This window comes from Nomascus leucogenys, chromosome 5 (genome assembly GCF_006542625.1).
Source record: "Nomascus leucogenys isolate Asia chromosome 5, Asia_NLE_v1, whole genome shotgun sequence".
Lineage (NCBI taxonomy): Eukaryota > Metazoa > Chordata > Mammalia > Primates > Hylobatidae > Nomascus > Nomascus leucogenys.
In genome coordinates this window covers 114,737,506-114,749,665 of record NC_044385.1, presented here as the reverse complement: position 1 = coordinate 114,749,665, position 12,160 = coordinate 114,737,506, and the positions used below count along the sequence as shown (strand labels likewise).

The 12,160-nt window shown below is 38.1% G+C and overlaps 1 pseudogene; it reads left to right on the top strand.

The window, feature by feature from the left end:
• Window positions 1–1,516: 1,516 nt before the first annotated feature.
• LOC100590237 lies at window positions 1,517–4,796 on the top strand (annotated as a pseudogene).
• The last annotated feature ends 7,364 nt before the right edge of the window (window positions 4,797–12,160 follow it).

Sequence of the window (12,160 nt, the reverse complement as noted above, 5' to 3'; positions counted from 1 at the left end):
TCTACTGTATCATCTTTCTTTTTTCCTCCATTCCTCCCTGTCCTCTACTTTTTATTATTTATGGAAACAAATTACTGACATTTTCAAGATACACTGGTTCTGATTAATAATTTGATCAATATCAGATGAAATGCTACATGCAAGAGAAATACATTTTGATTTAATCTCTGCCTTTTTTTTTTTTTTTGGTACAGCAGCTTAGCCTTTCGCCTAACATATAAGTATCCTAATTTTATAAGTTGGAAAATGACAGGCATGTAGAATAACTTTGGCAATATTTTCCAGCAACTAGTAGGTTGTTACTACTTACTAGTGGTGCTTTGAACACATCTGTCTGGCTGAAATCCCATGTTGTGAGACACTGCCTCTCATGTGATATCTATGAAAACAATTAGAAAGGTAAGTTCACACCTCGTCAAACTCTTGGGCTGCCTCCTATCCTATTTTTGTGATATGATAGTAATGTATGAAAAGAAAAACTGAGGCTTGTATGAGTAGTTCACTTATGCTATTGCAAGGTATCAAGTTGCAAAGAATTCTTATCTTTCACTCTTCTCTACTTATTATTCAGAACTACAAATCTATTTCAAAAAGAAATGCTGAGTGACCACTCTTCTTTGGTAGTAGTTTTAATATCTTTGCTTATTCCTAGTACTCCATAGTAATACCTCAAACCCACAATGGCTTGCAAGAATTTCTGAGTACCAGGCAACATTGAGATCCTTGTCTAACCCTGCTGAGAAAATTTACATGTAAAAGCCTGAATGTCAGTTAGCTGAGAGGCAAATTGTATCTTTTTATCCATTTTTATATTATCTACTTAACAACCAATTCATACTCAATTTTAGCTTAATAGAAATGTTTAATATGAGCCAAATGTGAAAAAAAATTTATATTTAAGGTATGATAATCTTTACCACTCTCCAAATTAAAACAACAACTAAAAAACCAATTTCCCCGCCAGGCGCAGTGGCTCACGCCTATAATCCCAGCACTTTGGGAGGCCAAGGCGGGCAGATCACAAGGTCAGGAGATCGAGACCATCCTGGCCAACACGATGAAACCCCGTCTCTACTAAAAATACAAAAAAAATTAGCCAGGCGTGGTGGCGGGCGCCTGTAGTCCCAGCTACTCGGGAGGCTGAGGCAGGAGAATGGCGTGAACCCGGGAGGTGGAGGTTGCAGTGGGCCGAGATTGTGCCACTGCACTCCAGCCTGGGCGACAGAGCGAGACTCCATCACAAAAAAAAAAAAAAAAAAAAAAAAAAAAAAACCAATTTCCTCAAAGAAGATGCTATAGTAAAATTATATATATTTAATTTATCAATGAAAATAACAAATAATATATTTCAGAAAACATTATCTTCTCAAATTTGTCAACAAATTTAATTTATAGTTCCTGTATAAAAGAATTACATGGGTTCAACTTCTTCTTTTTTTTTTTTTATTTTTGAGACAGAGTCTCGCTCTGTCGCCCAGGCTGGAGTGCAGTGGCGCAATCTCGGCTCACTGCAAGCTCCGCCTCCCGGGTTCTGCCTCAGCCTCTCCGAGTAGCTGGGACTACAGGCGCCCGCGACCACGCCCGGCTAATTTTTTGTATTTTTAGTAGAGACGGGGTTTCACCGTGGTCTCAGTCTCCTGACCTCGTGATCTGCCCGCCTCGGCCTCCCAAAGTGGTGGGATTACAAGCGTGAGCCACCGCGCCTGGCAACTTCTTTTTATTTCACTGTAAAAAATGACCTTCAGAGTGTAATGAATAATGGATTACTTTTTAAGAAATTGTTCAATGATTACCTATTTTCCTTCTATAGGCCATTATACATTGACTAATTTATTTTGACAATAATTTAAAATATTTAATATATGCTACAACTGATTATATATATAAAATAAATAAATATATAAAAAGAATATATACACATTCTTCCCCAAAACTCACATTAGCAATTTTAATGTTTGAGAAAATTAAAGCTATCATTTGCCTTAGTTTTAGTTTAAAAATGATACAATGCTTTCTTTTTTTTTTTTTTTTTAAGACGAAGTCTTGTTCTGTCGCCAGGCTGGAGTGCAGTGGCTCCATCTCGGCTCACTGCAAACTCCGCCTCCCGGGTTCAAGCGAGTCTCCTGCCTCAGCCTCCCGAGTAGCTGGGATTACAGGCGCCCGCCACCACGTTCGGCTAAGTTTTGTATTTTTACTAGAGACGAGGGTTCACAGTGTTGGCCAGGACAGTCTGGAACTCTTGACCTCGTGATCCGCCCTCCTCGACCTCCCAAAGTGCTGGGATTACAGGCGTGAGCCACCGTGCCCGGCCGTTCAATTTTATAAATATCCCCAAATGTTTACTATTACTTCATGATTAATCATTTACGTAATTTTTCTTTCTCTCTTCCATATTGGTTTGTTAAATTAATTGAAAACAACAGAGGCGTCCTCCCGGGGATGGGTAGCCGGCGCCCACCTGCCCGCGGACAGGGGAGCAGGGGTGTCTGCGAGCGGGGGACGCCAGGCGGGGCCGGCGGCGGGACGAGGAGGAGGAGAGCGCGGGTCGGCGTTCGCTGGGGCGCAGCCGGCGGGCACCCAGTCGTACTTCCTGTGTGAGCGGCGGCCCAGCGCTAACCGCCACCCCTCCCTTTGTCTCCCTCTCTGAACCCGCCCGCGTGGGTAGGACACTCAGCCGTCACCGCCTGCTCTGCTGGACGCTACCTGCAGCAAGATAGGGCCGCCATCGCCTGGCGACGACAAGGAGGTGGTGGCCACCGGAGCCGGGGCCCCCACAGTTGCTGGAGCGACAGGTGCTTTGGCTTCTTCACAGTTAGGAGGAGCACCAAACCGATGGGAGGTTTTGTCAGCCACACCTACAACTATAAAAGATGAAGCTGGTAATCTAGTACAGATTCCAAGTGCTGCTATTTCAAGTGGGCAGTATGTTCTCCCACTTCAGAATTTGCAGGATCAGCAAACATTTTCAGACGCACCAGGATCAGATTCATCAAATGGTACATAGTCCCATCAACAGATGGTCAGCAGGTTCAAATTGGTTACACAGGCTCTTCAGATAATGGGGGTATAAATCAAAAAGACAGTCAAATTCAGGTCATTCCTGGCTCTAATCAAACCTTACTTGCCTCTGGAAAACCTGCTAACATCCAGAATCTCCTACCACGTACTGGTCAAGTCCAGGTTCAGGGAGTTGCAATTGGTGGTTCATCTTTTGCTGGTCCAACCCAAGTAGTTGCTAATGTGCCTCTTGGTCTGCCAGGAAATATTACGTTTGTACAAATTAATAGTGTCAATCTAGATTCTTCGGGACTCTCGGGCAGTTCTCAGACAATGACTGCAGGCATTAATGCCTATGGACATTCGATAAACACAGGACAACGTACGGATAGTTCAGACAATTCAGAAAAGACTGGTGAGAGAGTTTCTCCTGATATTAATTAAACTAATACTGATACAGATTTATTTGTGCCAACATCTTCATCACAGTTGGCTGTTAGGATACATAGTATAGGTATATTACAACAAAACACAAATAGCTTGACTACTTCTAGTGGGCAAGTTCATTCTAAACATCTTTAGGGAAATTATATCCAGTCACCTGTTTCTGAAGAGACACAGACACAGAATATTCAGGTTTCTCCAGCACAGCCGGTTGTACAACATCTACAACTTCAAGAGTCTCGGCCGCCAACCAGTGAAGCCCAAATTATGCAAGGTATTACACCACAGACAATCCATAGTGTGCAAGCCAGTGGTCAAAATACATCACAACAGGCTTCGCAAAATCTTCAGTTGCAGCTAAATCCTGGAAATTTTTTAATTCGGGCACAGACAGTGACCCCTTCTGGACAGATAACTTGGCTAACGTTTCAAATACAAGGGGTCCAGAACTTGCGGAATTTGCAAATACAGATAACTGCTGCCCAACAACTAACTTTGACGCCTGTTCAAACACTCGCACTTGGCCAATTTGTGGCAGGTGGGGCCTTCACTTCAACTCCAGTTAGTCTAAGCACTGGTCAGTTGTCAAATCTACAGTTACAATAAACTCTGTAGATTCTACTGGTATACAGCTACATCCAGGAGAGAATGCTGACAGTCCTGTAGATACTAGGATCAAGGAAGAAGAACTTGATCCTGAGGAGTGGCACAACTGTGTTGTGACCACAGTTAAGATGTACACATGGTAGATGAAGAAGGGGACCAACAACATCAAGAAGGAAAAGGACTTCAGAGGGTAGCTTGCACCTGCCCCAACTGTAAAGAAGGTTGTGGGAGAAGTACCAATCTTGGGAAAAAGAAGCAACACATTTGTTTTATACCGGGGTTTGGTAAAGTCTATGGGAAGACCTCACATCTGAGAGCTCATCTGCACTGGCATTCTGGAGAACGCCCTTTTGATTGTAACTGGATGTATTGGGGTAAAAGATTTACTCGAAGTGATGAATTACAGAGGCACAGAAGAACACATACAGGTGAGAAGAAATTTGTTTGTTAAGAATGTTCAAAATGCTTTGTGAGAAGCGACCATCTTGCCAAACATAAGAAAACGCAACAGAATAAAAAAGGTATTCACTCTAGCTGTACAGTGCTGGCATCTGTGGAAGCTGTGGGAGATGATACTTTGATTACTGCAGGAGGAGCAACACTTATCCTTGCAAATATTCAATTTGCAAGCTTCTGTTTCAGGAATAGGAACTGTTAATACCTCTGCCACCAGCAATCAAGATATCCTTACCAACACTGAAATATGTTTACAGCTTGTCACAGTTTCTGGAAATGAGACAATGGAGTAAATATTACACAAATACATATTCATTGTGGTTATTTTTATACAGTACTGAGAAGAATATTGTTCCTAAGTTCTTAGATACCTTTGTATTGATGTGCAAAAATTTTGGGATTGACAGTAACTTGGTTATATGTGACAGTGAAATGCCTTATTTTGTATGATATTCCATAGTATATTAAAATGGTAAAATTGCATGGGTTTTGTAGATACTTTTGGAATCTAGAAGAAATGAAATTTTACCATGTTATATAAAGGGAAAATTGAATTTAACAATGTGAATGGTAGTCTCACTAAATGCGTCAATCCTGTGTGGTTTAGTGTAAAAATGAGAACGTTAGTATTTATCTATTGTGAGATAAAGCTGGTGGGTGAAAGAAATCATGTTATGATAAAAGTTTTGTAATTTTCTTGATGACTGGAATTTTTATTATGCATAACTGACAAATCAAGTGTCCAGACAAATGTTACACAGTGTAAGTTTTACTTAGCTTATCAATTTGTCATTTTAAAGCTAATTATTTTAATTAGGTTAACTATGTACAAATATTAAGCATTACTCTGGTAAGATTTTGAAAACTACATTTTAACATGGAACTCTAGAGATAGTCACCTTTTAAATCCTGTTGAAAGGCCATGTTTAAGATTTAATTTGCCAAAACAATGTCTTGTTAATATTATTTCAATAACAAAATTGGGCAACATAACCAATGTTTAAGAAAGTTTAAAATGTATAGCTTGAGGCATTCGGATGGTAAGAAAATGTTATAGTGAATTATCCCTTTTCTTGAATATTGGAGGACCAAAACAATAAGGGGTATTGCACCTTAGCCGTGATTTTTATCCAATCTCGTTTTCAAAAACCATATGTCTGCCAGCACCTTAAAAGCCATCATGTAAATTACCAGTAAAGTATAACATATGCAAACATAACTTCCATAGTGACGATACTCCAACCATATGGATATTAGTCATAGAAAAACTAAAGGTTTTATCATTTTTTTAAGTCCTCTTTTTTTTTTTCTTCTGTCCAGGTAGTCAGTCTGCACTTAAATATCAATCATTTTCCTTTTTTGCTTCTTCCCTTAAAATTTATATGTATCCAGTACATTTAATTGAGAACGTATTTTTTATTATGCTGTATTTTCTTTTTATTTTTAAATTAGTGTATATTTTCAATTAATAAAATGTACAAAATAAAGTTACATTGCTGGTCTTGGAAGAGCTATACAATTTTCCTAAATGTATACCTATAACTGCAGCAGTTCACCTATTGCAAAAATTTGGAATTCCATTCATTTGTTATTCTTAAGACCATCTCAAATTTAAAGGCTACCTTAATGCATGTTTAAAGTGTATTATAACAGTGTGGTGTAGTTAACAAAACTATTATTTTATTCTTTTTTCTTTTGAAAAAAAATAACAGAGGGATACGGAGTCCAATATTTATTTTAATTGTGTACTTTTCTGGTATTCAGCAATAAGTATGTTTTATATAGGCCAAGGCAATTTGCAAAAACTACACCAGACATTCACTATATTAGAAAAAGGCAGGACAATTTTATGTTGTTGTAGAAATATACTTTATGGAATACCCTATTGAATCTAAGCATTAATGGCTATTGCTGCTTCTTAAATTTTCATGCCATACATTCAAAAATACCTTATATATTTCCTTTTTTTAGTGTTCCAGTAGTGGATAAAAGATCCAATGAAATGAAACTAGGTTGGGTATCAAAAATTTAAAAGTTTTATTGACAGAATGGTATTATTCTACAGTATATAATTTCCCCACTGAAACTGATAGTGATTTGTTAAAATCTCATTTGAAGTATTACAGTGTACAAATAAATTCTGGTGACTTTTTTCATTGAGAGTAAACTCATGCTATTTGAGAAATATAATTTTTTTTTTTAAGTGGAGTCTTGCTCTATCACCAGGCTGGAGTGCAAGGGTGCAATCTCAGCTCACTGCAAACTCCACCTCCTGGGTTCAAGCAATTCCCCTGCCTCAGCCTCCTGAGTAGCTGGGACTACAGGTGCACACCACCATGCCCAGCTAATTTTTTGTATTTTAGTAGAGACGGGGTTTCACCATGTTGTCCAGGATGGTCTTGATCTCCTGACCTTGTGCCTACCAGTTTTTATAATTATATAAGTGAATAAATTAAATTCAAGGATTTAAAAAAATTTGTAGATGCTCATATACACTTAGTTATGTATACATTTCTGTACATCAGTTCTGTATGTTACACCCCTCATTTGAGTCTCATATTTAATCTTTAGATGTTTCATTCTTTTAGATGTTTGAAATATGAAGGAGAGTAGATAACACTGTTAAATGATTAAATTAGCCATAACTACTGAGAGATTTGTGTATAACCTGAGTGTAATTTGCAACTCACATATGTCTTTTGCCAAAATCCCTTGGTAAAATAAATGTAAACTAAGATCAGAATAGAGGAATCAGGGCTTGGACAAGATGAGACCATTAAGGTGCAAAGTTTAAGGCACAAGATTCAACAGAATGCAAAAACATCTGTCATCAAAATAGTGACTTTTCAGAGGATGAGACGACCAGATGTCTCCAATCTGGAATTGACCTTAGCCTGTTGTGCAGATGTGGGTTGATTACATGGGATTGGGCAATAGCAGACGGGGCTTCATATTCAGTAAAGAGCCTGAGCATTAGAATCGATCTGGATACAGGCTTTTGAGGTGGTGCATCTGTGCAAGGTGGGAGAGTTGGTCAGGACCTTGAGGGGAGGTGGAAACAGAATGCCTGTACAATGTTTCTTATTGATACTGTTCTAAATAAAGAAAAATATGCTAACCTTACTGCCAAATCCTCGAGAAAGAAGTGTACTCTTTAGGTGAGGACTTCTCTGATAACAGAGAGTGTAAACCTAAGTTAATGATCAGCCCGCATGAAGTTCCTCTTGTCAAATTTTATGATTCATTACACCTGAAAAGAGAGTATTTAGATAGCAAAGAGAAAATGAAACTAAGTTGAATTATTGAACATATCTAATTAAGCAGTCAGCCAGTTGTTGGCCATTTAGGTCATTCCAGGTTTTCCTTGCTATAAACAGCCTAAGGATGAGAGAACCAAAAGCTTAACTCAAATACAGTCAGAAGGAAAATTCTTTCAGTTGAAGGAATGAACATTTTTATCCCCATCATAATGTGTAACAAATTTTAGTTCTATATCAAAAATGGAAAATTGGAGTTCTTTACTGATGATGGGAAAGAACAAAAAGACAACGTCCCCTTGTGGTTCAGAGTGATACTGAAACCTGAAAAGGAAAGGAGAATCCCCTAAACATGGGTGCAGGAATTCCTACTTTCCCTTTCTCTCCTCTTATTCATTTTCCTTCTTGCCCTGCTCTGCCTAAGCCAGAGTCATGGACTTGTGTGTTCCCCACGCAGACTTGCCCCAGGCTGCCATCTGGCCCTGGCCCTGGCCCAGTGGGCACCTAACTCTCCTCAGCAGATCTGGCAAGTCCTTCTTGGCATGTGTCCTCCCAGTCCATGCGTGGTATTTAATGATGTGAACCTCACTTTTCTGAAATTGCACCCTCCTCTTCTGGCTTCTAGGATAACTCTAAGACCACTCTCTGTTCTTCCCATCATCAAATGCTGCTGTTCACCACGGTGCTTTCTCTAACTTTCTTGACAAATTCTGTCTTTAATAGGGCCAAACCTTAGCCACGTGATGATGACTCCAACTGAATTCTCTATAGAGTTCCAGGACAAAATTTTCAGTTTCTAATTGTATGTTCTCTATCTTGCATTTTAAAAATTTAAATACATTCCTTTCTCTCCTGATTCAACTAAAAAGAAAAAAAAATTATCCCTTTGCCAAGTTCTTTCAATTAATGTTATCCCATTCATTCAGGTTTGAAATCTCATAGCCGTCTTTAACTCTTCTTTATTCCTATATCTGATCAGCCATCATCTCCTGTCAGTTCTATTTCCCAAAAAGGCTTACATTTTGGTTATTTGAGGTTGAATTTACGTGGTTGAGGCTGAGCAGCGAGCTGGGACCCCTTTACCTCTCCAGCTGAGAGCATTTACTGGCCGACTGTCAAGCGGAGAAGCAAGAACCCAGGAAGCAGAAGAGCTGCCTTTGATGTAAGCAGAGAAGAGAAATCAGAACTCTCAGCCTCCTGCCTCCACCCCAAGTCACAAATACTCCCAAGGCTTGACCCATTCCCAAAGTGAATGATCAGCATTCATCCACTAACCAGAAGCATGTCCCAGCTCTCTTCTGTGTCCCACCATTAGAAAATCAAAAGCTGATGTTAGATTTGATTTAGTTGTATTTAGGAATTAATGACATCTTTGTCACTACCAATTTCTCCCAGTTAATGGAATATGAATGGTAATTCTAGAATCTTTTATCTCCTTTCTTACTATCATAGCCCCTATTAAAATCTTCAGATTCTCATATCTAGATGATTGTAGAAATAGCCTACTGGTCTTCTCTGCTTAGAGTCACATTCCAATTCAGCTCCCACCTTGCATTATTCTAACATACACCTTTCATCATACTGTCTCTCTACCAAAAGCTTCAATGGTCAAGTACTGAACATTGCTTCTGTATCATTTACATTGCTAGTATCCCTGCTATAACAAGTTCTTGCTTACTCAGAATCAGTTTAAAATGTAGTACAAAACACACACAAACTGACAGTAGCCTAAGTGCCCACCAATAAGGAATTGCTAAATAAATTCTAGTATATCCACGACATGGGATAATAGGGAGTCATCCATGATATGGAATAATAGGAAGTCATTTGAAAGAATGAGATGATGGCTTACAAATATATCTACCACATATCTTCCTTGTTTTTATGTTTTACAGGAAAACAAAAATTTAGGAAGAGCACACACCAAACAGTTATAACCTGTAGCCACCTGAGGAGTGAGACTGAGGAAAAGAAGGCTTCTATGTTAATTGTTTTATAAGCATCTGTGTTCTTAAAATGTTACAGCATGCAGGTATTATTTTTAAATATCTAAAGCCAATAAGGGTTTATAAATGCATTTGTTATCTGAGAGCTTCATTTAGAAATTATCATTATATTTTTATTTGGGATACATTAACATACGTGTATGTATAAACCTAAGATTTAATAATATGATGTGCTCACTAGACTGTGCTCATTAAAGGCAGAGTTTATATAATCAAAAAAAATAAAAGGGGACAATAATATTGCAAGGGTTTGGGATGTCTAAAGAGGTCTGCAGAAATACTTAGATTTGAATCTCAAGTTTAGAAAGTCCTGAACCCCATATTGAGATCATCTGGGGACTTGCTCAATTAGGAGAGGCCATCTCACCGTGTGTGTCACTGAGGCAAAGATGGCCTCAAAAGCGTCCAGCCTGTGCAGTTGCCCTGGGTTCCATGCTCAGCAGCGCCACATGCTTGATTTAAAGCTCTGCTGTCACTATCTTGACATTCTTGTTGGATCTGAACAAGGAGCCCCACGTTTTGCTTTTGCACTGTGCACTACACATTACATAACTGGTCCTGAATAGAGACGGGATGTGGCCCTGTGCAGGAAGGTGAAATAGGAAGGATGATTTTCTACATATGCAGCAAACATGGAATCATACTAAGTGATACCTCATGTTATTGAAATTAATAATGTGAGAAAAATACACTTAAAGTTTTAAAGCTAATTTTTATTGTTTGAGAGCAACATCCTCTGAGATGTGGTGAAGGTGATAATGTAGTCAAGTGGATATAAATCCTGCATATTTACCTACAGATCATACATTAAGATATGAGGCCATGCAACATAGTTAAAAGGGAATATGGAATTAGATGATATTTCTCTAAAATACTAGCTCAAGCACTTACATGCTTCTTGACTTTAGGCAAGTTCTGTGTTTCCTCTTGCTCCACTGAAAAATTGAGTACTAACGCCCATTTATGAGGCAGCAAACAGGTAGCCAACAAAAATGTGTCCTATGATGTTGGCCTCATAAGTGTCTTAAATTATTTAATGCTTTTCTAACATTAAGCAGAAGTAGATTTTAATCCCAAATACAGATTACTGGCTTTACTGAAAAGAAAGAAATTTTGACAAAATTGGGCCAGCATGACAGGAATCCCCTGAAGCTAATGCCTGCTTGCTTTACAGAAGATTCTACTTTGAAACTTTTCCAACATTCCATGTTACTTCTCCTGTCCTCTTCATCCAGGTGCCGGATTATTGTAGACATCTATGTTCTATTCCTGACCCAGTTTAGAGGGTTTGGGAGAGAATTAACTAGATAGCAAAAGGGACATGCTCAGCATATATTTAATGCTAAACAAAGGAAAGCACAGAAAATTGTGAAGGCAATGCTGCTGCTGCTGCAGCTATTTGATAATGACATCCTGGTTGGCTAATATTATCTAATCTTCATAACAACTCTAAGAATTAGACACTAATAGTGTCACCTTTGTAACAATATGTAAAACGATTTTTAAAAGAGGTCATAAAAACGATTTTTAAAACAGGTCATATAACTTTCCCAAACCCACAGAGCTAGTAAGTGCCAGAGTTAAGATGAAAACTGAGGAAGTCTGATTTGAGAGTTTTTCATTCAAGTTCTGCTGTTACTACCCCTACTCTAATTTAGTAGTTATGGACATATAATTTCAAATTCTGCACAATGGTAGAATATTCTAATTTTAAATGAGTATTAAGCTGATTCTTATTAATTTAAAGCAAACAAATAAGTGCAAATGCAAGGGCATTTATTATTGAATACTTAATTTTTATTCCACATAACTTCTATGCAAATTATAGGCAAAAATGTGTGTTATTGAATAGAGGTGAGAGAATATCCAGTTTAAACCCCTGAAGTCTTAATATGATATATCTCAGATGATCATAATAGTTCCATAGAGCTTTTGCATATAATTGTGCATAAAAATGCAACAAGCAGCTTATTGCAGGTTCTGTTAAACTAATTTTCAATAATTGTTCTGTTCCTACTTCTAATATTTCTCTTGACTGCACCCCTTCCTCTGCTGTCTTTCATTATGATTAAAGAAATAGTTTTAATTATAATTTTAATCTGCTTTAATATAAGACTCCATGCCAACCTATTAAAAACTTGTTAACGAATACAGATAATAATGGAGAAAATATTGCAAAATTTAATGTAAAAAGTTTAAGAAGTAAAAGCTTAATAGCCTGATATAGAATGGAAACCATAGTATTTTTGTATGCGGCAATCTTAAAGTAATCCTCAAAATCATAACAGGCTGGTTTCTATGGTTTGCTCACTTCCTGTATGAGCCGATTGTTTTCATAAATGTCAATAGTGATATGGCTGAAATACTGTAGCAGTGCAAGTGTCTCAGTTTTCT